Source organism: Vulpes vulpes, chromosome 1 (assembly GCF_048418805.1).
Source record: "Vulpes vulpes isolate BD-2025 chromosome 1, VulVul3, whole genome shotgun sequence".
NCBI lineage: Eukaryota > Metazoa > Chordata > Mammalia > Carnivora > Canidae > Vulpes > Vulpes vulpes.
The window spans coordinates 174,394,907-174,420,616 of record NC_132780.1 but is presented as its reverse complement, the minus strand read 5'-3'; the positions used below and the strand labels follow the sequence as shown (position 1 = coordinate 174,420,616).

Below are 25,710 nucleotides of genomic sequence, written 5' to 3'. Positions count from 1 at the left end.
TATACTGGTGCTACTTATCAAGATAATGAAGGCAGAGGGAATAACAACTTTAAGAAAATGAGTACAACTGTGGATAGGTTATGCCTGAAGTGTTGCAGAACCACATATCTAATTGCATACTAGGTGACTTATATAATCAACTGTGCTAACCACTGAGAGCATACACATGGTGTGAAAGTAGACCTATCCAAGAGGTATTGGCTATATTGCCTAAAGCTCAAACAAGGAGTCTAGATGAGAGATATGGTTACACATCTTTGAGTCATTAAAACACAGATAATTGATATGGATGAATTGTGTCGCCCTAAAATTTATATGTTGAAGTCCTAAACCCTAATACTTCAGAAGGTGGGGGCAGCCCAGGTGGCTCAGCAGTTTGGCACCTGCCTTCGGCCCAGGGCGTGGTCCTGGAGACCTGGGATCAAGTCCCATGTCGGGCTCCCTGCATGGAGCCTGCTTCTCCCTCTGCCTATGTCTCTGCCTCCCTCTCTGTGTCTCTCAGGAATAAATAAATAAAATCTTTAAAAAAAAAATACTTCAGAAGGTGACTGCTTTTGGACATAAGGTTTTCAAAGAGTTATTAAGGTCATAAGAGTGAGCCATAATCCAATATGACTACACTACCAGTAATAGAGGGAAATAAAGAGAAGCAAAGTGCTGCTGATTGACCTGAGAAGCCCAAGAAAGCCAACAGATGTTCACTGAATAGTTCAAGGAGTCAATTTAAAAATAGCAGCCAAGCGCAGCACAGGTGGCTCAGCAGTTTAGTGCCACTTTCAGCCCAGGGCATGATCCTGGAGACCTGGGATCGAGTCCCATGTCGGGCTCCCTGCAGGGAGCCTGCTTTTCCCTCTGCCTGTGTCTCTGCTTCTCTCTCTCTCTCTCTCTCTGGTCTCTCTCTCTCTCTCTCTCTCTGGTCTCTCATGAGTAAATAAATAAAATCTTGAAAAAAAAATAGCAGCTGAAACTAGGAAGGGTTTTACAGACTCTTACATCAGGGGTCCGTATTAAGTTCTGAAGGAAAAGGAGCAGTCTTCACCATTATCTCTCAAAACTAACCAGCGAAAGAATCTCTCAAGTATAGCCCTACACTGACGAAATCATCTGAGATAAGAACCAAATTGAACAGCATAGTGATAGTAGAGACAAAGGAAAGAAAAGATTCAGGTAAAAATTGGGGAGGGAAATAGAATACAGAGAGCTCAAAAAATAAGCCATTATGTTTTCTAACACTTCATAAGCATAACAGAGAAGGGAACACTAGGACAAAGAAGTTAGAAAACCCATCCTGGGGCAGCCCCAGTGGTGCAGCGGTTTAGTGCCACCTGCAGCCTGGGGTGTGATCCTGGAGACCTGGGATAGAGTCCCAAGTCGGGCTCCTGGCATGGAGCCTGCTTCTCCTTCTGCCTGTTTGTGTGTCTCTACCTCTGTGTGTGTGTGTGTGTGTGTGTGTCTATGAATAAATAAATAAAAATCTTAAAAAGAAAAATCTTTAAAAAAAAGAATACTTAGTGTTAAAAAAAAAAAAGAAAGAAAGAAAACCCATCCTGCAACAGCCTACTTTGAAAAGCTAGGCAGATTAATTTTTCATAAAAATAAAAAACAGAAAATAATCATAGTCAAGTTTCATACATACAAAGATACTATAAGCAAAAAGGAGGATAAGAAGTAGAATACTATGCCCATAGAAAGCACACAAAACAGATGAAACTATATTCTACTCTTTCAAAATGAGTTAAAATATACTAAAGTATGAAAGACCAGCATAGAGTTAGAAAAACTCATAAATGAGGTGATAAAACTCAGAAAAGAATTAAAATAAAAGAAGATATTTCAGAAATGAATATTAAACTGGAATATAAAAGTGAATTAAAAAACACAGTGACTTAAGAGCATCACCTAGGTGGCTGAATCAGCTAAGCATGAGATTCTTGATTTGGCTGAAGTCATGATCCCAAGGTTGTGAGATCAAGCCTCCTGTAGGGCTCTACACTGGGCAAAGAGCCTGATTAAGACTTTTTCTCCTTCTTCCCCTTCCCCTCTAAAAAAAGTAATGACTGAAAAAATGAGTAGAAAAAAATGAGTAGAAAGGGTAGCATTTTTTAAAAAAGAAACTGGGACACTGGGTGGTACAACCAATTAAGTGTCAGACTCTTGGTTTGGGCTGAGGTTTTGATCTCAGGGTCATGGGATTAAGCCCCTGTGGGGATCCATGCTCAGTGTGGAGTCTGCTTGGGACTCTATCTCCCTCTTTCTCTGCCCCTACCCCATGCTCTCATGATCTCGCTCTCTAAAATTAATTAATTAATTAATTAATTAATTAAAAGAAATACGATTCAGTAGCAAGTAACAAATACAGAAGCAAAGACTCCTGTAACAATATCTATTATAGGAATCACCAAAGAACAAAACCAAAGCAACAGAACAAAACAAATACTAAAATATATAATTCAAAAAAATTTTCCTGAAATAATAAAAAGGAAAAAAAATTGAAATACATAATGTGAAGGCATAATAACTGAGAAAAATTGATCCAGAATGCCCAATACCAAGAAATACTGAACAGGTGGTCTTTAAAATAATGACATAGAAGGCTCCTGGACTCCCGTCCTACCATGGACACACCAAATGTACAGCTATCCATGAGAAATTCCCCCTGAAAGAAACCCAGAAACTAACTGAGGGCCTCTTACACATTGGGTGAAAGAAAATATCCATATCAAAATGGGTAGAAAAGGCTGAGACACTCTCACCATAAAAACCATTCAAGCAAGGCACTATACCATCAACTCCCCATTTCCCCCTGAGGAGCAAAGAGTTTGGACCTTACATCTAGCACCACAGTATTTAACACTCCCTCCAAAAGGACAGGCCCAAAAACACCTACCCCTTAAAGTCAATAGGGCTTACATACAGGAGACCTGTAAGACCGTGGCAAACAAAAAAAAGCAATTCTTAATGGGCACACAATACTCACCATAACTCAGTAAGAGGGAAAAGGAAAAATCACCCATCTCCTAGTCTTTCCCTGAATGGGATTTATTTACACACTTTAAAAGATGATGCCTAAGAATCAGACTTCTAATTTAGCATACATCTAGTGGCTGACTGAAATCCTCCCTGGGCCCCAAGGAAGCTGGCAGACACTTCCCCTGCTCTCTCCCACTAGCCTACTCCAAGTGGCCAGTATTTCCTTGGATAATGCTTGATACACATCTGGCACCCCGGCTTTTGCAGCTGCCATCTGAGAGACAAGCCACTAAACTGCCTGGCTCTTTAGGCAACAGAGCTTCTATTCAGCTTTCCCATAAAACTTTAACGAACAAGAAAGTTCTTAACAGGCTCAGGAACACCTTTCATAGCTATACATCCAGGTTGGTTTGGTTTTTTTTTTTTTTTTCATATGACAGTTTATTCAAGACTGGTAGGTTTTTGTTTTTTGTATCTTTTTTTAACTTTTTTTTTTAATGGCTAGTGGAAAAGATTTCTGCTTGTGATCAGCTCTTAACTTCAATTTTTACATCGAAGCGTCCCTGAAAACGGTCTTTCTCACTGTAACCCATGTTCTCCCCGTAAGCCTTACACTCAATGCAAATTTCAGTGTCCATGGTGAGGTTGGTGAACTGCACAGCGAGCAGGGGCTGCAGGTACTTGGGCTAGAACAACTTGCCATAGTAGGGGTAATATTGCAGGGGAAAGCCCGGGTAGCCACCCAGGCCAAAATACTCCATGTTTCCAACTGTAGTGCAAAGGGAGCAGGAAAAATGCCCAATCCTAAGTTTCACCCTGGAAGGGGCCCATCTACATATATTCCCAGCTCTTGCCTGAGATTCCAGCTTCTCACTAACCTACATCTAGTTGCTGATGTATTCCTCTCCTTTGGGACACTGACAGTTCTTGGCATAGCCTCAACTACTGGGAGCCACCAAAATCAAAGAAGGCAGCTTGGACAATCAAAGGTTTGAAAGACAACCAGGAGCATGGGCTGTGCTGAATAACGTTCATCTCCTACATGAGACCACTTTGTTAAGACTATGAGTGATGGCTATTCTATATTATAAACAGAAACCATACAGAGAATTAGGGAAAGTGAAGAAACAGAGGAATATGTTCCAAACAAAAGAATAAGATATAACTCCAGTAACAGATCTTACGGAAACAGAGATAAGTGCTTTACTTGATAGAGAGTTCAAAATAATGTTCATAAACATGCTCACCAAGGTCAAGAGAACAATGCATGTAAAAAAGTGAAAATTTCAACAAAAAAATAGGAAATATTAAAAAGTACCAAACACCCACAGCTAATATCATCCTCAATGGGGAAAAGCTGAGAGCTTTTCCACTATGATCAGGAATAAGACAGAGATGTCCACTATCACCTTTGTTTTGTTATTTAACCTGGTACTGGAAGTCCTATCCTCAGCAATCAGACAACAAAAAGAAACAAAAGGCATCCAAATCAGCAAGGAAGAAGTCAAACTTCCACTATTTGCAAATGACATGATACTTTGTGTAGAAAACCCAAAAAACTCCACCAAAAAGTTGCTAGAACTGATACACTTCAGTAAAGTCACAGCATACAAAATCAACATACAGAAATCTGCTTCATTCCCATACACCAATATACACTGAAAACTATAATATATTAATGAAAGAAACTGACGAAAACATAAATAGAAAGATACTCTAAGCTCATGAATTGGAAGAATTAATATTGTTAAAATGTCCACTCTATGCAAATTCAATGCAATGCCTATCAAAATTCTAATGGCATTATTCATAGAAATAGAAAAAACAATCCTGATCCAAGTCCCTGCTCCGCGTGTGGGGTATACTTGGACCCAAGCTCGAGCTTGTAAATAAACCCTCGTGTGCTTGCAAAAAAAAAAAAAGAAAGAAAGAAAGAAAGAAAAAGAAAAGAAAGAAAGAAAGAAAAGAAAAGAAAAGAAAAAAGAAAAGAAAAGAAAAGAGAAAAAACAATCCTAAAATTTGTATGGAACCAAAAGACCCAGAACAGCCAAAGAAATCTTGAAAAATAGGAACAAAGATGGAGCCATCATACTTCCTGATTTCAAACTATATTACAAAGCTAAAACAATCAAAACAGTATAGTATTGGCATAAAAACAGACACAGACAAACAGAATAGAGAACCCAAAAAAAAACCACACATATACAGTCCATTAATTTAAAACAAAGGATACATGAATATACAATGGTAAAGATAGTCCCTTTGTTAATGATGCTGAGAAAACTGGATAGACACATGCAAAAGAATGAAACTGAACCATTATGTCAAACCATGCACAGATCAGCTCAAATTGGATTAAAAACAGTAAAACTCATAGAAGAAAAACATACTGGGTAAGCTTCTTGACATTGACTTTTTGGATTTGACACCAAAAGCAAAGGCAACAAAAGTAAAAATAGAGTGAAACTACATCAAACTAAAAAGCTTCTGTATAACAGGACCCCACCAACAAACTGAAAAGGTAGCTTTTCTCTCAAATAAATAAATAAAATCCTTAAAAAATAAAATAAAAAATAAAAATTACTGGTTTTAAAGAAAAAGAGAGGGGAGTCTAGGTGGCTCAGTCACTAGGCATCTGCCTTCAGCTCATATCATGCCCTCAGGGTCCTGGGATGGAGCCCCGGACTAGAAGCTTGCTCAGTGGAAAGTCTGCTTTTCCCTCTCCTTCTGCCCCACCCCCTACTCATCCCTGCCCAAGCTCTCTCTCTTTCTCAAATAAATAAATAATATCTTTAAAAAAAAAAAAAAAGAAAGAAAAAATTCTTTTGGGCATAGACATAAGGCAAAGTCACTTAAATGGGAAAGAAAAAAAATGGGAAACTCAAATGAATTCAACAGAATAAAATGGCATAATTTACATAAGGTACTCAAGAAAAGAATGTCTCAATGATTTTATATTTGAAAGTCAACCAAACTGACTTTCAAAATTAAACGCCACAGAAAACTGTTATCAATATACAAGAGTTCATACTGTTCACATGGACCCTTCCTATCAAATCTACTAGGGAATGAGCTCCAGATAGCATAATGACTAAAGAAACATTGACATAAGAACTACTGGTGAATATTAAATATTTATTTAGTTGTAGAACTAAGATTAGATAAGGATAATGAGAGAATATAGTATACAATGGTTATATGAGTTTATATTGTAGATACAGTACAGCTGTACTATGTATCTTTTTCTTAAGGTGAGGAAATGAGGAAAGCATACACAAAAATAATTTGTTTTCAGAAATCATGAGTGATGGTAGTATTGGTATTGTTTTCCTGAGACTATCATGTATATAAAGTGTAACAAAATAAATAATTATGTGATATAATAACATGCCAATATCTTGAAAACTGGGATTATTCTTGATGTGGAAAAGAGATTTAGAAATCATAATGTTATAATTTCTAAAGCATTGATGGATTTAGGCATTGAGTTTCAATGTCATCTAGCATCAAGAAAGAAAGACAATCAGATATTACCTACTTATTAAATCTATGTAAGACTGAGTAATGTCTTAAAATATACTATGAGAATATAATCCACAAAATCAAGACTGTAAGAAACAATATAGGTCAAATGACTCAATTTCCTCAACAAATAAAATATGAGGGGAAAAACAAAAAGAAATGGAGGAGGAACTCACAGATTAAGAGAGACTTAAAAGAAAGAACTAAACAATGATGTTTAGGGATGCATACACAGCTGATAAAATTATAATGAGGGCAAGGAATTGATTACTATAAAATTCATGATAGTTATTACTTTTAGGTGGGTAGAAGGAGTTTGTTATTAAAATAAGACATATTTAGGGCTTGTTGGTTAGCTGGCAAAATTCTGTATTTTAACCTAGGTGGGACTTAGAAGGATGTTCAACTTTTAACAATTCATTAATGTATGCCTTGGTACTATACAGTTTCCAGCCTCTATTACAGTAGGTGTAAAAAAGATTAAAAATAAACAAAAGTAAATTTTTAAATGTAAATCATATGTTGCTGCTGAACCCTCCATCACATTCACAACAAAATAAAAATTCTTTCCTTACAATCTCAACTCCTTCCATTCTCCACGTTTAAAAAGCATCCTAGTCAGTGGACCTGGCTGGCTCAGTTGGTTAAGTATGGCCATTGGCTCAAGTCATGACGCCAAGGTCCTGAGAGTGAGCCCTGCAAGCCCTGCAAGCCTGTGAAGAGCTGCATGCCCAGCAGGGAGCCTGCTTCTTCCTCTCCTACTGCCCCTCCCCATCCTTCACCCCCCATGCCCTGCTCATGCTCTCTCTTGCTTTCTCTCAAATAAATAAACAAAATCCTTAAAAAAAAAAAAAAAAAGGCATTCTAGTCACTTTGGCTTTCTGTTTCTTGGTTATGTCCATTGCATTTTACATGAATTCTTCTCTGTCTTGGGACTTCACACTAACCGTTTCCTCTATTGAGATCAATTTTCCCCTTCTGCTCTGTAGAATCCATTCTCTATTAAATTGAATCATACTGTTTATATTCTTTCTAGTACTTATCATCTGAAATTACCCTGCTAATTATTTACTTTTTCTGACTGTATCTTCCATTAGAACAAAAGCTCTTTGAGAGGAAGGACTTGTCTGACCTGGTCACTGCTGCAACCCTTGTTCCTAGAATAGTGGCTGGCACATAGAAGATACTCAATGAATTAAATCACTCAGAAAGAATGAATAGTATGAGAAGAGAACCAAGGACAAAACCATGGGGAATGCCTACATTTAAGAGACAGATAAAGGAAGAGAAAATAATGAAGTAATCTTTTGAACCAAGGAAAACAGGTATTCCAGGAACCAGACAGTAAAGAGTCCTGGTCAATTTGGTTCTTTAATCCTTACATCATTTACTGCTTGTAGCTTAGAACTTGCTCCTTGGACCTGATGCTTGATATTCTCCAGCTGGTAAAGATTTCTGTTCTCCCACCTATTCCAATTACCTCTTGAAGTGAGAAGTTTCCAACTATTCCAGGAAAAGCTCATCAAACCCATTCCTCTGAGACTTCACCCTTGGGACAGCCCTTTGCAGCTGGAATTCCTGCTAGATTCACCTCAGGAATGTGGACTGAATAGAATCAAATTGATTGTATGGTAAAGGACACAGAAGCAATTTCTCAAATGTCTCCATAATCATAATCATTATCAAGGAAACAAATCACCAAGGGTAAAGCTCAAAGATAAGAGTTGGAGAAAGAATTGCAAACACAGATGAGTTCAAAGAAACTGGAAGTGACAATTTAACAAAAAAAAAAATTGTTGAAGAATTAGAAATACTAAGTATCAAACACAAACTGAAATGAGGAAGATAAGATCTGAAACATCACGTCCAAAAACTGCCATAGTTGTCAAATTTCATACTTAACAAAAACCTGTATTTCAATAGGGAAGAATCAGGATTCTAAAGAAGAAATCATGGAAAATAATGACAAAGGGACCTGTACAAAACCAATAACGGAAATGATGAGGAAACATAATATTCTGTAGACACATGACAGGATAATCCATTGATATATTAATTTGCTCTCTCAGCTGAAAGTATTTTTCCCTCCTTTATTCTAGTCAAGTAGCCATAAAAACTTTGGAATTTGCTTCTAGGATACAATCTCAAGTCTAACTTCTCTAAAAATCTACGTCTTCCCTGACAGGGAGATGTGGAGGCTAATGCTTTAAGTGAATGAGGCAATATTAGGCAAACCAGAAGACTGGAGGAGATTCTCTAAGACAAGGGAAGGGACACAGTATGGAAGTGAGATTAAATATGGAAGAGAGTCGGCCCATATGGCTGAAGGATTGCATGGGAATTCCAACAAGATTCCTACAGAAGAAAATAAACACCAAGCACCACAAACTTGAGGGCAACAATAAAGTTCTTTTCAAGAAAATCTATGGACATTGTGAGAAGCACCTGACTCATCTCAAAGAAATAGTTGAAACTACAGGCCACTTTCAGAAAAACCACATCAAGTAGCAAAGTAATTCCAGTGACACTGCCAATCACCTTGAATTAACTAGTCCCTCCCCAGTGTGATGATCAGACTAGTTTATTTTTGTATAAACTAACAGAATGGAGAAGGGGATCCCAGAGGTGAATGCGATGCTGTAGCTGGCAGTTTAAAGCAAATTTTAGTCTTAGAGAAATTAAGGAATGTGACATTCCTTGCACGTCAGTATTTTGGACCAAAATTCATAACCATCACAGACATTTAAATAAAAGAAGATAGAGGAGTTCCTTATGAATACAACACAAGAGATTGCAGAGCTTTGAGGTGCCTGGGTGGTTCAGTTGGTTAGGCACCAACTCTTGATTTTGGCTCAGGTCTAAGAATAGATAACTATATAAATTTCTATATGTATACAGAAAGAGAGAGAAAGTGAGAGAGAGACCTACAGAGTAGGCCAGTAGATTAGAGACCCAGAGGAGTTGCAGTTCTAGCCCAAACGTAGAACATTTTTTGTTCTGGAGACAATAGTTTTTGTTCTATTAAGGCCTTCAACTAATTAGATGAGACTTACACACATTATTGAGGGTAATCTACTCAGAGTCCACTGATTTAAATGTTAATCTCATGCAAAAAAAAAAAAACATATTCATAGAAACATTCAGAAGAATGTTTCATGAAATATCTGGGTACCATGGCCCAGCCAAGTTAACACATAAAACTAACCATATAGCATATATCCCCTGAATGCCAGGGCTATTCCATTTATGTATGTAAGATACCCTCAGCTGTAAATATCTGAGAATGCACTTTAGAGATCACTTGATATGTAAAACAGAGGAAAAGATGTTAGGTTATTGCATATATTTCGAAACAATAGGTACATCTATACTGAAGGTTCTACAGCAAAACTTTAAAGGATGAAAAATGAAAAACTGTCAAATAGTGAGAAAGTCTGAAAGCTGATTTTAAAAGGATGTATCTTATAAAGAGTTTGTGTGGGGATGCCTGGGTGGCTCAGCGATTAAGCATCTGCCTTCGGCTCAGGGTGTGATCTTGGAGTCCTGGGATTGAGTCCCACATTGGGCTCCCTGCATGGAGCCTGCTTCTCCTTCTGCGTGTGTCTCTGCCTCTCTCTCTCTCTCTCTCTCTCTCTCTCTCTCTGTGTGTCTCACGAATAAAAAAAATTTTTTTATTTAAAAAAAAAAACAGTTTGGGGACCCCTGGGTGGCGCAGCGGTTTGGCGCCCGCCTTTGGCCCAGGGCGCGATCCTGGAGACCCGGGATCGAATCCCACGTCAGGCTCCCGGTGCATGGAGCCTGCTTCCCCCTCTGCCTGTGTCTCTGCCTCTCTCTCTCTCTCTCTCTGTGACTATCATAAATAAATAAAAATTTAAAAAATAAAAAATAAAATAAAATAAACAGTTTGTGTGAAGTTATTCTTTTTTTCCTAAAACTAGGGACAAGGGGCTAGAAAGTAGTCAAGAGATTATAGACTAACACAAAAGAGATCATTCACTCCCACCTCACTGTGGGGTTTTTTTGTGTTTGTTTTTGTTTTCGTTTCCGTTTTTGTTTTTGTTTTTAAGTAAGCTCCATGTGCAGCATGGAGCTCAAACTCACAAACTCAAGACTCCAAGTTCATGACCTGAGCTGAGATCAAGAGCTGGATACTCAACTGACTGAGCCACCCAGGCACTCTTCCCACCTCACCCTTTTACCATAAACTAACTTGACCATCTCTTCTACTTCCCAGAATCTAGAATCTCAGTGACCATCTCTTCTACTTCTCAGCATCCAGAATCTTTTTTTTTTAAGATTTTATTTATTTATTCATGAGAGACACAGAGAGAGAGAGAGAGGCAGAGACACCGGCAGAGGGAGAAGCAGGCTCCATGCAGGGAGCCCTACGTGAGACGGGATCCCAGGTCTCTAGGATCATGCCCTGGGCTCAAGGCAGCGCTAAACCGCTGAGCCACCCAGGCTGCCCACCAGCATCTAGAATCTAAGAGTCAGAGGGAATGAAACTAACCCACTGTACTTCACTAAGGTGGCACCTGATATTTAACAAGGGTCTAGAAACAATCTTTGCTGGATATAATGAGCCAAGTAGCCTCAACTAAGTCCCCAATAACCTCAGGCCTTGAAACATGGCAAAAGTTTGACATATTAAAAAATACAGTGTGACCTTCATTAGCATTATCCCACATCTTTGTTCTAATGAATAAAAATTGGTAGAATGGCTCTTAATGTGTGAAATACTCTAAGAAACATCTCCATCAGATTTGTCTCCACATGGCTTCCTTGAACTGCCAAAAAGTTATAGTTTATATTATTGTTCTTTAGTTTTTTTATACAGATTTTAGATTTGCTCAAGCAGGTCCCCTAATACTCAGAATGATATGAATGTGTTTGCTTTATCTTCAAAGCATGAGGTATATATATATATATATATATATATATATATATAGTCTATTCAAAATGTATATCATGGTTAGTGAATCTCTGAATTCAAACTCTTTCCAAATAAGTTTATTTCCAATGTGTCTTGCTTAAAAGGTTATCTTTCATTTTCTATTCTTTTTTTTTTAATCTTTATTTATTTATGATAGTCACAGAGAGAGAGAGAGAGGCAGAGACACAGGCAGAGGGAGAAGCAGGCTCCATGCACCGGGAGCCCGACGTGGGATTCGATCCCGGGTCTCCAGGATCGCGCCCTGGGCCAAAGGCAGGCGCCAAACCGCTGCGCCACCCAGGGATCCCATTTTCTATTCTTATATATAAATATCTCTCAGAAATAAAATCTGAGTTTCTTTCCATTTCAATACCCTCATTGTAAAATCATTTTACAAAGCTGACAAGCTCTAATTACCTACACAATATGAGTTAGGAAAATTCTTTCTATGACAGACCATTAAATAATACTTCTGAGATAAAGGTTTCTGATCCATGGCCTTGCCCTGCAACAATACATGCATTTCAGGCTCCTCCATATACCTGAGGCAGACCGTTGAGAACATCACAGGAAAGTAGTGTGAGGAGAGCAAAGTAAACATATACATCTAGATAGCCATACACTAGCCAATTCCCAACTCCACTTGAATTCCCACCCCCTCAAAACTGCTCAACCATTCATGATATTTGATACTTAATAGCTAAAGTACTTAGAAAATATAGTGAACCATTATATTGGTTGTATGATAAAAGATAAGTGGCAAAATTTTGTAGTGTGCTGGGGAAATTGTCTTAACAACAACAACATACAACATACAATAACCAAGATTTCATCCTTTCGAAATATCTTTAAGAAATCTGTACTAACTGGGACACCTGAGTTGCTCAGCGGTTGAGCATCTGCCTTCGGTCCAGGGTGTGATCCTGGAGTCTCAGGATTCAGTCCCACATCGGGCTCCCTGCATGGAGCCTGCTTCTCTCTCTGCCTGTGTCTCTGTCTCTCTCTTTGTGTCTCTCATGAATAAATAAAATCTTTTTAAAAGGGATTCTTTGTAATTTAAAGAACAAGGCCCTAAAAATATCCTTAAAATAAAAAAAGAAAATTGTACTAGCTGTTTGCCATTTAGGTGTTTGTCATTTAGAGAATTATTAAATTCTCTAAAACCAGAGTTTAAGATACATAACACATTATTGTGTATTATAAAGCTAAAGCATGAAACGGATAATATAAACATCTGCTTACAAACCTTACTTTGAAAATTTAGGATACTAGGACTTATGTCCCTGAAGTTATAATACAATGATAGCTAACAGCATTTGTACACAATTTACTGACAAGGTATATAATTCAGTTATTATAAGATTTCCCAATCAGTTTCTAGGCAATCATTTGCTTGCAGCTATTCTTAACTATGCTTAGGAATTACCTGAACATCTCATTTAATATTGACTACAATTTATTTGTAAGGAGCTACAGTACAATGAGCAGTTGTACTATGCTTCTCATAGATGCACTGAAAGCTTTAATTTAGACAATGTTACATAATCTTGAAGAATTGGGTAAAAAGGGCAGCCCAGGTGGCTCAGCGGTTTAGCACCACCTTCAGCCCGGGGTGTGATTTGGGAGACCCGGGATCGAATCCCACATCAGGCTCCCTGCATGGAGCCTGCTTCTCCCTCTGCCTGTTTCTCTGCCTCTCTCTCTCTCTCTCTCCGCCTCTCATGAATAAATAAATAAAATCTTAAAAAAAAAAAGAATTGGGTAAAAAGAGAGAGAGAGAACTAATCACTAGGTAAAGCTGATATACAGAAACCAAAATATTAATTCACTTTTGCAAAATTGACAAGACTAGAATATCCTTTATTATATACATTAGTGCATGGGTACTTTCAAGTGTACTTAATCTTTGTTTATTAAAATAGTATTTTGGGACTCCTGGGTGGCTTGGCGGTTGAGCATTTGCCTTTGGCTCAGGACGTGATCCCGGGTCTGGGGATCGAGTCCTACGTCAGGCTCCTGCATGGAGCCTGCTTCCCCTCTGCCTGTGTCTGCCTCTCTCTGTGTGTCTCTCATGAATAAATAAATAAAATATTTTTTAAAAATTAAAATAAAATAGTATTTTATGTGTAAATTTTATTCAGGGTCCCAACAGAAAACATATGGGTAATTTGAGAGAAGTTCAATAAATAAGCTTTATAAGATGGGCACGATGAAGGAAAACCAAGAAGATAGAAACTATACTAGGCTAATTGAGCTTTACTGCCCTTGCTTCTAAAGGGGCAAGAGAGGATAAAGTGGACCACTTTAAAAGAAGCTAGCCCTTTAGTGGAGGCCAACAGCAACTCCCTCTTCCCTCTGATCTCTTGCTGGAGTTCCCTATTGGCCCAAACCAATGGAAAACCAGAGGACAAGGAATTCATTAGTGCATTTAATTCCACTACTAGGTATTTACCTTAAGAAAACATAAACACTAATTCAAACATTTATACACACACACACACACACACACACCTCCATTTACTGTAGCATTATTTAAAATAGCCAAGATATGGAAGCAACCCAAGTGTCCATCAATAGATGAATGGATAAAGAAGATATGGCATATATACACACAATAGAATATTAGCCATAGAAAAGAATGAGATCTTGCCATTTGTAACATGGATGGACCTAGAGGATATTAGGCTAAGTGAAATAAGTCAGAGAAAGACAATTACCACACAATTTCACTTATATGTGGCATCTAAAAAAATAAACCAACAAAAATGCAAAAACAGAGCCATAAATACAGAGAATAGACTGATGGTTGCCAGAGGGAAGGGGGGGGGTGGATTGGGAGATAGGCAAATGGGTAGAGTAAGGAATACAGGTTTCCAGTTATGGAATGAGTAAGTCATCAGGATGAAAAGTACAGCACAGGGAATACAGTCAATGGTATTGTATGGTGACAGACTGTAGTTACACTTGTCATGAGCATAGTACTACATGTAGACTTGTTGAATTACTATGTTGTGTACCTGCAACTAGTGGAACATTACATTTCAATTTTTTAAAAAAGAGAGATGGTTGTAGCACTCCCAGATTTCACATCCTCTATGCTCAATATACAATAGGACTTTTTCTCAACAGTTGGATAAAAAAGTCAAATCTGACTTTCACTAGCTCAAACTGGGTTGTTCCTACCTGCAGACCAATCAGCGTAGCCAGGTGGATTGGAGTGGTTAAGCCAATCAGGCCCTACCCTAGAGCTTAGAATGACCAACTGCATCCAAATAGTATGAGCTGAGAGTAAATGAAAGATGGATCCACAAATAATTAAGAGAACTTGGAAAAGGATCACTGGGGATGCCAGGTGGCCAAAAATGATAAATTTGTAGTACAAATCCCAAATGCGTATCTCTACCCTTCAGCTTTCTCCCAAATTCTAAGTTTGTTTATTCAATTACATACTTGGTATTTTGTATAGGATGTCTCCAAACATCTCAAACTTTATTTTTTTTTAAGATTTATTTATTCATGAGACACACACACACACACACACACACACACACAGAGGCAGAGACACAGGCAGAAGCAGAAGCAGAAGCAGGCTCCATTCAGGGAGCCCGACATGGGACTCGATCCCGAGACTCCAGGATCACACCTTGGGCCAAAGCCAGGTGCTAAACCGCTGAGCCACCCAGGGATCCCCACATCTCAAACTTGAAATGTCCCAAACTGAACCAGCTACAGAAAACAGGCCTAGAACTGGAGTGCTCCCTTTGTTCTTTGTTGTAGGTCCCAAATTCTATCCCCACTCTCCTCTTGCCAAAGTCCCATAATCTTTAAAGTAGGCCAATAGATTTTAACACTAGCTTCTTGTCCTTGTTACTCTTTCAAACCCCTGCATCACATCCCTTCTTCGCTGATGACTCTAGCACCTATTTCACAGTCTTTATTACCACCACTACTCATCACTTACAGTGTCCACAGTGATGATTCACCTAATACCATACATTCTGTTTCTCAACCTCCTTGCATCCAATGATCATTTCATTCTTCCAGCTCAACTACCCACTCCTTTGGTAACACTGTTAAATTTGGTAACACAGTAAATTGTCTTTACCAATAATTATACTACCTCTAAAATCTCAAAATCTAGAACCCTATTCTCTAATGCTCCCATTTCCTGTCATTTCTAGTCTTCTCACTGCAGCTCTTCCTTGGACTTCATGAAATCTCCAGTCCACAGACACCATCACTTCCTCACTACAAATCATCCCCTTACCCAGTTTATATTTCCTTGTTTATTGTTCAAACCATTTCCTTCAAAACACTCTTAACTCTTCTAGTCCTTTCTTACCTCGTTATCTTGCCTGGCAAAACTTGAACCCTAATTAATTCCATATATTCTATACCTGCACCCAAGTGTCTGAATATTTCTAGAAAAGGAAAGCTTTTAGCTTTCCTTAAGACTTTATTCATGATAAATTTATGGCCATAAATGTCATGGGCACAGGACTCTGGCAGCCAATCCTACTTCACTTCCTTGGTCTGCCTTCTTTTTTTTTTTAAGTGTGCATACTGACAATTTCACATATCCTTTCTCCTAAACCTCTTGTACCTCATTATTTCCCATTCTCAGTTGATGACTTTGCCTCATGAGTACTTGAGAAAATTCAAGCAAGGAGTCAGGACCTGCATTATCTATACCTATACTTCCTGCCATGGAGCAAGTGACATCTCTTGCTTACTACCAGAAGTAGCAGCCCCAGGATATCAACCACTGCATGATTTGCAAGTATCAGGATCACCAAGAAATATGACTCACACAGGCACTGGATCTAACACTTTACTCACACAAGCAGAGCAAAATCAGCCTCAATAATGAGCATCTGTTCCCCACGGCCAGCGCATCTTGCCCCACAGTTAATGCACAAATGATCTGCACAAACCCTTCCTGTGCTGCAGGTGAAGGATCCCCATCTATCCCTGCCAGGAACATGTATAGCAGTGGGGTTGGCCAGGTGCCATAAGATGCACACACTTTAAGCATAACAATGAAGTACATATCAAATCAGGAATAGGGAAAGATATTCCTAAACAAATCTATATGCCCAGCACAGGGTATGAGAGCCTATCTCCATGTAAGGAAATGTTCCAGACCCAAGGCACACTGCTGTGCAGCCACACAAGGGTCAAAAGACTGCATGACTGCCTTTCCCAATGGTCCATCCCCCAACCATTGTTCAGCTGCTTAAATAGCAGATACAGTGCAAAAATCTCGTAGGACCACTGTCTGCCCCAAATTTGGAGATAGAGTGGAGTCTAATGGGGCCCCTGAAAAATCCATAGATGCAGTTTGTCTGCACAGCCTACCTGTCATTTTGAGACAGAACCAAACGCAGGGTGATGATCAGGCCTATCCTTGAGGATGGTCCCTAATTAGGAACCCCAAGTGCCTGGATTAAGCCAACTAAGGAATTAAAAAAATAAGTCTGGGAGGGACTGCAGGTATATAGTTCAATAATCATCCCACCTGAGCATGGATGTTCTTTAGTTTTTACCTTACCTGAAATATTGATATATACACAAGAGTTGTTGGCAATCATACCAATGCCTCACTGTTCTGCCAACAGATAGTCAAGGCTATTGTTATTCATCCCTACCTTAGCTAGTGAATTCAGTGAATCCTGTTGGTTTTGGATAGCTTGGGGTCTGAGTCATTCTGTACCAGTCAGGACATCACAATGGAAACATGAGATTAGGACCTTAACCTCTAATTTGGAGGGGCTTCTCTCTACCACATAGCATGGGTGTAATTCTATAGGAATCTCATTTATTTCTGTTTTATCTATCCAGTTTTACCAACCAAAGCCATATTGCTCTGTGGATCAACCCTGTTCTCTTTTTTTCCCACCTTTATAATCTCTTGAATTCCCCTTTTGGCCCTATGGACATGGATTCCCCTTGTTTTCTATCTGAAGCCATTGAAATCAGTTTATTGTTTTTATCCTAAGCAAGACTTTTCAGTGGAGCTTTTCCACTGCTTCCCCCACAGTCATTTCAGAGACAACGGTAGTGATAGCCCAGTCTTCCACTGCAACAGGGAAGGGCCCTGTTGCATGAAGGCCTCTAATTCATCATCCATGTCCCAGAAGCAGGGTCATATAATCAATTACCTAAGGCTTTTACTGAAATGAGGGCTTTAAGAATGACTTTCCAGGAGTCTTAGTCTTAGGAGACTCCTCATAGTTGGGAATACTATTCTCATACTCCTTGCAATCTACGTCAAGAGTGACACGAGGGGCACCTGGGTGGCTCAGTGGTTGAGAGTCTGCCAATGGCTCAGGTGTGATCCCAGAGTCCTGGGATGGAATCCTGCATCAGGTTGCCTGCAGGGAGCCTTCCTTCTCCCTCTATGTCTCTGCCTTTCTCTGTGTGTCTCATAAATGAATAAATAAAATCTTAAAAAAAAAAAAAAAGAGTGACATGGACTTACCTCTGTCCTGTCGGTTGCCCTATTCGATATAGGCAAAAAATGCACTGCAGCAAGGGGTCCGTGGTTAGCTTAGACGGCACCACTCAGCCTAAGACATTGGGTCTGCAAGGCCTTCTCATCAAACAGGGGCACCAACCAAGCTGCACAACTCCCCTTGCCTCTGTCCATATCTTTGTTTTTGCTTTTCACTCTCCAAAAAGGACCTCATCAACTTCATTTTCAGCAACACCACTGGTGGCTTGCATTTAGTGAAAACAAGTCCAACCTGGATCAAGCAGAGCTTCCTACATAGGGGCCTTTGATTTCTCTTGGGTGTCATCTGTAGCTTCTGGCATGTGGGAGTTAGAGGACAGTGTGGGAGTGTGAAGGTGGCCAGAAACCAGGTTAATTTTCCATGTAATTTCTTGCATTTCTGCCCTTATCCATAATACCAGTTTATCCTGTTGACAAGGAAATTGTGTACATTTCATTTATTCCCATTCAGCCAGAGAGAGCCCTGTACTCAGTCAGCCCATCATCGCCCCCGCCCCCCAGGGGGCTGACACTACCCTGGAATGGCTGGACTGATGAACACCATGCATCTGCACCATGCACTAACACTGTTGTTGACCTTGCTCACTGCACTAAACTATTGAGTAACTAACACCTGTTGCCAACCACTAGGAAAAGCAATAGCAAGATGTCAGCCTACTGCAGAGTTTGCAGGTGTTGGCGTTGCCAACAAAGACATGACTCACACAGACACTGGATGGAATAAGACTTTATTCACAGAGAAGAGATCAAGCAAGATGAGCTTCAATAGTGACTGCCAGTCCTTCATGGCTAGTGTATATTGCCCTGAAGATGACACAGGGAAGTGGTCTGTCCTCAATCCTTTGATGCGGCAGGTGAAGAATGTTTTCCCCTTCCCACCAAGGAATAGATATAACAATGGGGTTAGCCAGGTGCCATATGATGCACATGCTTTAAGTAAAACAAAGAGGTACATATCAAATCCTGAATAAGGAAAGATAGTCCCAGACAAGTCCATATGCCCAGCGCAGGCTGTTAGGACTTCTTATCTCCATGAAAGAAAATGTTCCAGGCCCAAGGCACACTCCTATACAATTATGCAAGGGTCAATGGGCTATAAGTAACTGCCTTCCCCAACAACTGCTTTTTCTTTTCACAGATGAAGTGTTCCTCTTCCAATCAAAGGCCTCCATCTGTAGTCTGGAAAGGATCTCCCCTTGTCTTCTCAAAGATTTTGCTCCTACAACTTTTGCCTTAAAAAGCAGTCCCTTGGGACAGCAGAGTGGCTCAGTAGGTTAAGCAACTGCCTTCAGCTCAGGTCATGATCCCAGACTCCTGGGATTGAGCACTACAGCTGGCTTCCTGCTCAGGGGAGGGCTTGCTTCTCCATCTCCCCCTGCCTTTCCCCTCACCACCACCCCCATGCTCTCTCTCTCACTCTCACTCTCTCTTAAATAAATAAAATCTAAACAAACAAAACCAGTCCCTTGACCTTATGACACTCTCCAGCTACTGACCCATTTCTGCCTTCTCATCTCATTTTCTCTTCAATCCTCTTCAATCCGGTTTCCATCATCACTATTTCGCTGAGACTGTTCACAAGATCACCAGTGATCTTCATGTTGCCAAATCCAATGGTCATTTCTGTTATCGTACCTGACCTTTCAGGAGCATTCCAAATGTTTTATCTCTCTCTCTCTCTCTTCACTTCATTTCTGAGATATCACGCTCTCTAGTTTTATCCCGAATGGGTTCTCCTTTGCTGGCACGTCCTTTTCTACTATAACTCTAAACTAAGCAGTGCACCAAGGCTCTGCTCTGTCCTAGGCTATCTCCTATTTATACTCTTTCCCTGATGATCTCAGTGTCATGCTTTAAATATCTTACTCATGCCAATGACACTCAAGCCCTGACCTCTCCTCTGAACTTTAGACTCATGTATTAAACTATCCTTGACATTTCCACATATACAAGATTTTCCCCTAATTTAAGCTCTTTAACTTTATTTCATGAACTTAACACTTTATTATTTCACAGAGTACTGACAAGATTTTCAATTCACAATTGTCTGTTCTGCAATCAAACCCAGAGTTTACTGGCTAGTTCAGTCTAGAAATTGGAAAAAAGAACATTATACTAAGATTCTTTAATTCTAATTTTTGAAGCCCAATTTTTTTTTCTGCTCTAGAATAATCATGCTGGGATCCCTGGGTGGCTCAGTGGTTTAGTGCCTGCCTTTGGCCTGGGGCGTGATCTTGGAGTCCTGGGATCGAGTCCCACGTCAGGCTCCCTGCATGGAGCCTGCTTCTCCCCCTGCCTATGTCTCTGCCTCTCTCTCTGTGTGTCTCTCATGAATAAATAAATAAAATCTTAAAAAAAAAATAGAATAATCATGCTTATACTACTTAACATGGCATACATACATCTACCATGATTTAAGCAAAAGTTGTTATACCAAACTTTATTCTCATACATTATCTACCCAGAGCTTTGTGTATATTGAAATGTTTTCAAAAGTGGTCTACTGTAGGATATCTGCACACACTATGGTACTGGTTCTAGGCTATTGCAGTTGGCCTTTCTCTTCCCACACTTGTTCTTGCACAAAACTTTAATCATCCTCTCTACATTTATTTGCCCAATGGTCCTTCTCTAGCCCTGACTTTTCTCTTGGGCTTCATCTCTACAGTTCTGATGATCCATTGGATATGTAACTCAATGCAAAATGCATCTTCTTTTGTATTCTCCATAATCAATAACTTCTGACTTCCCTCTTCCTCTCAATGGAGTCGCAGTTCTCTTGGCTGCCCAGGCTCCACTCCACTCCCACATCTCATCATCATATCCTATTATTTCTTCCTTCAATACAGTAATATCATCCCTTTGTGACATTATGAATTTGAGGAAAGACAGACTTGGGAATGTTAGTTAACTGAGATCTCTATGCCTCACTTTGTTCATCTCTAATGCAAGATTAAAAATATATATCAGGATTATTCTGAAGATTACATGACTAGGGAAGCCTGGGTAGCTCAGCAGTTGAGCGCTTGCCTTCCGCCCAGGGCATGATCTGAAGTTCTAGGATTGAGTCCCATGTCAGGCTCCCTGCATGGAGCCTGCTTTTCCCTCTGCCTACATCTCTGCCTCTCTGTCTTCATGAATAAATAAATAAAAATCTTTAAAAAAAGAATATTAGATATTTTTTAGCTCTCCAAGTAATTCATTTTTTTTTAAAGATTTTATTTTATTTACACATGAGAGATACAGAGAGAGAGAGAGAGAGAGAGGCAGAGGGAAAAGCAGGCTCCATGCAGGGAGCCCAACGCGGGACTCTATCCTGGGTCTCCAGGATCAGGCCCTGGGCTGCAGGCGGCGCTAAACCGCTGCGCCACCAGGGCTGCCCTCTCCAAGTAATTCAATTGATAAGGCAAGGTAGGGAATCATTGTTGTTTGTTTATTTGTTTTAAGAATTTTTTTTAAAGGTTGTATTTATTTATTTGACAGAGAGAGAGTGAAAGAGCACAAGCACAGGGAGCCGCAGAGGGAGCAGGAGCCCCAACGCAGGGCTTAATCCCAGGACACTGGGGGGATCATGACCCTAGCTGAAGGCAGACACTGAGAAAATCGTTTTATACGGCTTTTGCCGAGGTGATTTTGATAGTCTTCAACACAGCAGTGATTCAAAGATAAAAGAATAATAGTTTTCAATTTCGATGTGTAATAACTGCCATCCCATAAAGTTGTATGTATGGTTTTCAATTAGCAAAACACTCTTCAAAATATAAACACAACAGGACCATTGGGGGGAATGGAAGGATAGAGGGGACAATTAAGTAGTATCTATCACAAACTTAAGTGACTCACTTCTAGAAATTGATCTTGCAGATCTCACAAGCTCATTACACCTGAAATTCACTTCAGCAGAATCTGAAAGTGAAAAATTGAAAACTGAGGAAATAAATTATGATACATCAACTGAATACTATGCAGACTATAGACAAGAGTAAGTTCGTCTATATATACTGATACAGAAAGATATCTAATTTATGAGGGGGCAAGGCAAGTTGCAGAAAAGTATACAGATCTTATCTGTACATATGAAATATGAAAAAATACACACATATATTTGTGTATGCATAGAGAGTAAAAATCTATTTATAGTGGTTACTGTTAACAGTGGGGAGATTCTCACTGATATGGAAAGGGACTTTTTGCTTTTTATATCCTTCTGTACCATTTTGGATTTTTCACTATGAGCAACATGCAAAATTTACATTTACATTACAAAATACTGTTTAAAAATCTGCATAAGACCTAGCCAACTAAGTACCTCATCATTTAGGTTCCTGGTACAGAAATTTGCTCTTCACTATTGTCTCTTAATCTGCAGTTTGGTCTTTAATTTTCTAAAAGGCCTCCACATATATTCTTTTGTTCCTTCAACCAGTTGTTACCGACAACCTACTTCATACCAGACAGAACACTGTTCTAAGGCAGAACAAGGAAGAGCAGACACAAAATCGTGTGCTCCTTACACATGGGTAGGACGATACACCCACACATAAATGGTAATTAGAATTGAGTGCCACGAAGATCTGAATTTTCAAATGCTAGAATGTTCAGATGCCATGTGTGCTTGTGTGTGCCTATACACGTACTCGCTCACACGTACCAATCAATACAATCATTGCTACTGGATTAAGAGTCGTTTGTATATGGTATTCGGGGATATTTAACTTTCTCTTGCATTCATTATAACGAACTTAGCACAAAGAAATTAAAAGCAGTAAAGACTTTGTGTTGTCCGAATTTAGGCAAATGAGGTGCTTCAGGGCCTCTCAGGCTGGCTTTCTCGGGGCCAATTCTAGGTGCTGCCCGGGTAACCCACCGCAGGGCCTGGCGCAAGCACGCGCGGGGCGGGGCGGGGCGGCCGGGGGCGGCCGGGGACGCCCGCGCCGGGGCGCACCTGGGCCCGCGCACCGCGACCCGCCCGCTCTCCCGGGGCGCGCGGTACTCCCGCCGGGGACCGCAGGAGAAATGCGGCGCTTCCACCAATTTTTTCACGCGAGCGCTTCTGCGCCCCAATTTCTCTCTCCGGGCGTGCGGGGCCGGCTGGGCATCAACTCCCGCCCGGGGCCGGCCAACACACCAGCCGACCTCTCCGGAGGGCCGAGTGCTGAGGCCGCCCTGCGCGGCAAGACCCAAGTCCACTCCCGGGCCCGAGCCGGCCAATCTGTTCTGGGCAAACCCGGGCCGGAGCAGGCGGCGGTTTCGCCTCCCAACTGCAGCAGCCGGTTTGAATTCTGGCGCCACTCCCGCGCCACGTAGAGCCGGACTCGGAAGCGACAGATCGCCGCGCGCAGCGGGCGCGCTCGGGGCCCGGGCGAGCGTGCGGTGGGCGGGCGGACGACGCGCGCACCACGCCCCGGAACCAGCCTCCCCCCGCCCCCGAGAGAAAAAAGCCGCCGCGCGCGCTCCCGCGCTCTCCTCTCAGGAAGCGGCCACGCCCCGCCCTCTCCGTCGTCCAATAGACGCGAGAGGGCGGGGCGGCCTCGGTCTGGCTCTGGAGAGGCTATAAAAGGAACTGCTGGAGGCGCAGCTCGGTCTTTTGCGTCTGGACTTGGGAGGCGCAGCTTCGGTGGAAGGTGAGTGGGCCGGTGGGCGAGGCCTTTGGCGGGTGGGCTCGGGGCGGGCTGCGGTTCGCTGCGGCGCTGTGAGGTTTTGGGCCGCTGTGCTGAGAGTGCTGTGGTTTGGGAAGCCGCACGTGGGAAGCACGCAGCCGGGCCGCCACGTGGTGCGCGTGGTGGCGGCGGCGCCAGGCTTCGAGCTTAGGCGTGCGGAGGCTGGTGCTGAGGGCCACGAGCTCTGCGCGCGGCCCTGTTGATGCGCGCCGACACGCGACTGGCCGAACCTGGGCAGCGAAGGGATGACGACCGTATTCCCCATGATTTGGGCCAGGGAGTTAGGTCTACGTTGAAAATAAGAGACCTTTACTGCTAAGACGAGTGTCCCTTTATCGTCGCTAATCCAAAGGTTACTTGAAGAAATGGGCGGTCCCCGACCTTGTCTGAGATGGAGTTGTCCTGTGCCCAGGTGGCGCTGTGTGCAAGGCAGCTTAGTCAAAGAGGCAGGGTTCTAGTGCTGAAAACCTCCGAGTCTGTGAGAATGCTTAGTTTTCAAAATATCGGTCCTCTGCAGGAACAATGGCTCTCGGTGGTGTAATGAAGCTCCCCTCTGAAGATGTTGAGGTAAGTACGGTGGAGAGCTCCGCCTTTGAATTGGAGTAAACCTGTTGATATGCAGGAAAAGATGATGCATCATCTGGAATTTTGCTTCTTAATAGATGCAAAGGAAAACTCCAACAAAACACGTGAGAGAGTATTTGCTGGGAAATAACTTGGTCGAAACCTGACAGTCTTAACACAGGTATGTGTTGGGCTAATATTTGAATTCAGTAGGTTTACTCCGTAATGTAGATTAAATGAAAATTTTTTTCTTGTTCTTGAACAGCTTCCTGGGGATTGATAATAATGGACCTATAGATGTCACTGACTAGCAACCTCATTTTAAAGTAAGTTGTGTGGTGTACAAGATAACACTATAGTGTTTCCAGCACCGTATTTACCTTTTAACATGCCTTTGGCTGATGGTTAATTTCACTGTTCTATAATGAATTCTGGTCTAATCAGTGATGAAACCTATCCCGAAGCTGACCACCTGAAGAAAAGCATATACGGATTCGGCTTCTGAGATAAGACCAGAATAAAATCTGTTCTGTTGTCCGGATTTTATAACAGTTCTGTTAAGTTACAAATCTTGTAGGGGGAAAACTGCTACCTCCCAGTGATGTTGGTGGGTTTTTGTTTTTTTTTTTTTTTTTGCCAACAGTGTGGGGTCGCTGTCTGCCCATGGAAAGAGGCCAGTTTGCTGGAACCTTCCGAAGGTGTAACTCATTCCCGTGAGTGGAGTTTTTTTTTTGACATTTGGTCATTGTTTTGTCCTTGGTCTTAATCTATGATGATCTTATCCCGAACCTGAATACATGTTGAGAAAACCAATACGGATCTGGCTTCTGAGATAGACCATTATAAGGACAAAGATATTTTTTTTAATTCTTTCGCTCTTCTGATGTGGATTGTCTTGTAAATCTCCAATGTTTTTCTTTTTCTAGGGCTAATGCCACAAGATTTACTTGTATGAAAAACTGATGAAGAACAGCTCCTTTTACTGATACTGAAAGAAAACCTACAAATCAAGACAGTATTTTTTTTTTTTAATTTTTGTAAACAGATTATAAAGCAGCATCTAATCTAATGTATCCATAAGAAGCAATTCCTGGGTGGCTCAGTCGGTTAATTGTCTGTCTTCAGCTCAGGTCATGATCCCAAGACCCTGGGATCAAGTCCCATCAGGCTCCATGCTCCAAGGGGAGTCTGCTCCCACTCTCTCCTCCCCCTGCTTGTTCTTTGTCAAATAAAATCTTTTCAAAGTAAATGATTGTAATTGAAGCGGAGTCAAAATTTATGCTGAATATTGTGGGAAAATCCATAGGTTTTTATGGAGAGATGTGGTTTGACAGTATCACAGAATAAATAGAAATGTTAACTTTATGTGGGGTACTAAATATTACTGGGTTAATGGTGAACAAAATGGAGAGACTGCCTATTGGAGAGAAACATGCCAGTTATCAAAATGATCCGTCTGATTACTGAATCCTGAAATATTAGGTCTTGATGCAGCTGTAATTTGAAAGGATCCACAAAATGGAAAATGTGGAATACTAAAAATGAGC

General features: G+C 40.8%; 1 long non-coding RNA gene and 2 other non-coding genes across 3 annotated transcripts; all 3 read left to right on the top strand.

Moving 5' to 3' along the window:
• Positions 1-23,474: 23,474 nt before the first annotated feature.
• LOC112926350 (uncharacterized) lies at positions 23,475-25,412 on the top strand. The gene is made up of 6 exons (XR_003236321.2): positions 23,475-23,563; positions 24,117-24,166; positions 24,262-24,344; positions 24,429-24,489; positions 24,807-24,876; positions 25,090-25,412. It is a non-coding gene; the product is annotated as an uncharacterized lncRNA (long non-coding RNA).
• On the top strand, positions 24,602-24,671 carry LOC112926447 (small nucleolar RNA SNORD50). Its single transcript, XR_003236338.1, has one exon. It is a non-coding gene; the product is annotated as a small nucleolar RNA SNORD50 (small nucleolar RNA).
• On the top strand, positions 24,928-24,997 carry LOC112926446 (small nucleolar RNA SNORD50). The gene has a single exon (XR_003236337.1). It is a non-coding gene; the product is annotated as a small nucleolar RNA SNORD50 (small nucleolar RNA).
• Positions 25,413-25,710: the final 298 nt, after the last annotated feature.